The 3,878-nt window shown below is 40.3% G+C and overlaps 1 pseudogene; it reads left to right on the forward strand.

The window, feature by feature from the left end:
- The first annotated feature begins 806 nt into the window (after positions 1 to 806).
- On the forward strand, positions 807 to 2,697 carry LOC116742955 (annotated as a pseudogene).
- The last annotated feature ends 1,181 nt before the right edge of the window (positions 2,698 to 3,878 follow it).

The raw sequence follows: 3,878 nt of genomic DNA on the forward strand, positions 1-3,878 counted from the left end.
TATTTTTCTTGTTTCCTGAGGTACATTTGTATTGGTATAAGCCTCCTTCTTAGAACTGCTTTTGCTGCATTCCATAGGTTTTGATCATCGTGTTTTCATTGTCATTTATCTCTAGGTATTTTTTTTATTTCCTCTTTGATTTTTTTTCAGTGAGCTATTGGTTGTTTAGTTTATTCTCCATGTGTTTATGATTTTTACAAGTTTATTTTTCCTGTCAGTTATTTCTAATCTCCTTACATTGTGGTCAGAAAAGATGTTTGATATGATTTCAATTTTCTTAAATTTATTGAGACTTGATTTGTGACCCAAGACGTGATTTATCGTGGAAAATGTTCCATGTACACTTAAGAAGAAAGTGTATTCTAGTGATTTCGGATGGAATGTTGTATAAATATTGATTAAGTCCATCTTGTCTAATGTGTTATTTAAAGTCTATGTTTCCTTATTGATTTTCTGTTTGGATGATCTGTCCATTGGTGTAAGTGAGGTGTTAAAGTCCCCCATTATTGTTGTATTACTGTCTATTTCTTTTTTTATGGCTGTTCGCATTTGACTTATATATTGGGTGCTCCTATGTTGAGTGCATATATATTTATAATTTTTATAATTTCTTGGATTGATCTTTTGATCATTATGTAGTGTCCTACCTTGTCTCTTGTAACAGTCTTTATTTTAAAGTATTTTTGGTCAGTTCCCTCTGCCTCCACTGCTGCTGCCCCTCTGCCAGCACTCGGTGCCACCTCAGGCTGGTTGTCCTCTGCTGGAGGGAGCAAGGTGGCGAGCAACTGGGAGGGTGGTTGACGGGGATGGTGGGGACAGAGGCAGTGTGGCCAGTGGTCCTGAGTGCTCGGTGGTGGCGGCATCTCATCTCCATGGAGCCTACCCTTGGTGCCCGTTTGCTCTAAGGTGGACAGCAGATTGTGCATTTATCAGAACATTTTCACTGCTGCACCAAGGGCACACACATCTTCAGTGGGACTTGGAATTCCTGGAGAATTGCCTTTGTGAAAATCTGGCATAATTTCTTTAAATTCCATCTCTTAGTTTCCCATTTTGTTGTTTCAAAAAGTTATCAAGAAACCACGAATAACTTTAGTAATGAAGTTTGACTGCCATTTCTTGGATGAAAGTTTTACTGCCAAGGACATTCTGGACCAAAACATTAATGAAGTTCCTTCTGAAGACAAGGATGCCTTCTATGTTGCAGACCTGGGAGGCATTGTAAAGAAACATCTGATATGGTTTAAAGCTCTTACTTGAGTCACACCCTTTATTTATTTATTTTTGCGGTATGCGGGCCTTTCATTGTTGTAGCCTCTCCCATTGCGGAGCAGAGGCTCTGGATGCGCAGGCTCAGCGGCCATGGCTCACGGGCCCAGCCGTTCCGTGGCATGTGGGATCTTCCCAGACCGGGGCATGAACCTGTGTCTTCTGCATCGGCAGGTGGACTCTCAACCACTCTGTCACCAGGGGAGCCCAAGTCACACCCTTTTATGCAGTCAAATGCAATGATAGTAGAACCATAGTGAAGACCATACCTGCCATTAGGAAAGGATTTGACTGTACCAGCAAAACTGAAATCCAGTTGGTGCAGAGTCTCAGGGTGCCTCCAGAGAGGATTATCTATGCAAATCCTTGTAAACAAGTGTCTCAGATTAAATATGCTGCCAAAAATGGAGTCCAGATGATGACTTTTGATAGTGAAGTCGAGTTGGTGAAAGTTGCCAGGGCACATCCAAAGGCCAAGTTGGTTTTTCAGATTGCCACTGATGATTCCAAAGCAGTCTGTCACCTCAGTGTCAAATTTGGTGTCACACTCAAAACCAGCAGGCTTCTTTTGGAATGGGCAAAAGGGCAAGATATTGATGTCATTGGTGTCAGCTACCATGTGGGACATCATTGTACTGATCCAGAGACCTTCGTGCAGACCATCTCTGATGCCCACTGTGACTTTGACATGGGAGCTGTGGTTGGTTTCAACATGTTTCTGCTTGATATTGGTGGTGGCTTTCCAGGATCTGAGGATGTAAATCTTAATTTGAAGAGACCACCGGTGTAATCAACCCAGTGTTGTGCAAGTATTTTCCATCAGATTCTGGAGTGAGCATCATACCTGAGCCAGGAAGATACTGTGTTGTCCCAGTTTTCACTCTAGCAGTTAATATCATTGCCAAAAACTCATCTTAAAGGAACAGACAGGATCTGATGATGAAGATGAGTCGAGTGAACAGACATTTATGTATTATGTGAATGATGGAGTATATGCATCATTCAACTGCATCCTCTATGATCATGAACATGTGAAGCCTCTTCTGCAGAAGAGACCCAAACCAGATGAAAAGTATTATTCATTCAGCATCTGGAGACCAACCTGTGATGGCCTGGATCACATTGTTGAGCACTGTAACTTACTTGAAATGCATGAGGGCGATTGGATGCTGTTTGAAAACATGGGTGTTTACACTCTGTTCTGTCACTGCTGTCACTGCTGCTTCTACTTTCAATGGATTCCAGAGACCAACCATCTACTATGTGATGTCAGGGCCACCATGGCAACTGATGCAGAAAATCCACAACCATGACTTCCCACCCGGAATAGAGGAGCTGGATGTTGGCACTCTGCCTGTGTCCTGTGCTTGAGAGAGTGGGATGAAAGAGCACCCAGCAGCCTGTGCTTCAGCTTGTATTAATGTGTAGATACAATTCTTGTAGCTGTTAACTGTGAGTTTAGCTTGATTTAAGGGTTTGGGTGGGGGGACCATTTAACTTAACTACTGCTAGTTTTGAGATGTCTATGTGAGTAGTGTTGGCACAGATGCAACAATGTGGAAGACTAGGTGATGGGGTCACACTTAACTGTGTTCCTATGGAAACTATTTAAATATTTGTTTTATATAGATTTTTATTCACTTTTCAAACATGCTACTAAAGCATGCCCTTCAACTGCTGAGCAAGCATTTGTATCTTGTGCATTATCAGAATGGGCCAGAAGCTTAGTGTTGTGACCTGTTTTAAAGTAAATACATAAGTAATCTTGAAATGATTTTTTTTAAAACGTCTATTTTGTTTGATATGAGCATTGCTACTCCAGCTTTCCTTTGGTTTGCATTTGCATGGAACACCTTGTTTCATCTTCTAACTTTTGGTCTGTATGTGTCCCTAGATCTGAAGTAGGTCTCTTGTAGACAACATTTATATGAGTCTTGTTTTTGTATCCATTCATCCAGTCTATGTATTTGGGTTAAAGCATTTAATCCATTTACATTTAAGGTAATTATCAATATGTATGTTCCCACTGACAGTTTCTTAATTGTCTTGGATTTGTTTTTGCAGGTATTTTTTTCTTCCCTTCCTCTTTTGTTCTCTTCTTTGTGATTTGATAACTATCTTTCTTGTTGTGTTTGGGTTACTTGTGTGTGTGTGTGTGTGTGTGTGTGTGTGTGTGTGTTTCTATTGTAGTTTTTTGATTTGCTGATCCAATGAGGTTTTGATATAGCAGTCTATATATGTAAAGGTTGTTTTAAGTTGCATGCCTCTTCCCCACCTAGAGAAGTTCCTTTAGCATTTGTAAAGCTGGTTTGGCGGTGCTGAATTCTTTTAGCTTTTTCTTGTCCGTAAAGTTTTTGATTTCTCTGTCGAATCTGAGCAAGAGCCTTGCCTGGTAAAGTATTCTTGGTTGTATGTTTTTCCCTTTCATCTCTTTACATATATTGTGTCACTCCCTTCTGTCCTGCAGAATTTCTGCAGAAAAATTAGCTGATAATCTTATGGTGATTCTCTTGTATGTTACTTGTTGATTTTCCCTGTTGCTGTTAATATTTTTACCTTTGTCTTTAATTTTTGTAGTTTGATTAATATGTGTCTCAGCATGTTCCACC

Source organism: Phocoena sinus, chromosome 18 (assembly GCF_008692025.1).
Source record: "Phocoena sinus isolate mPhoSin1 chromosome 18, mPhoSin1.pri, whole genome shotgun sequence".
NCBI lineage: Eukaryota > Metazoa > Chordata > Mammalia > Artiodactyla > Phocoenidae > Phocoena > Phocoena sinus.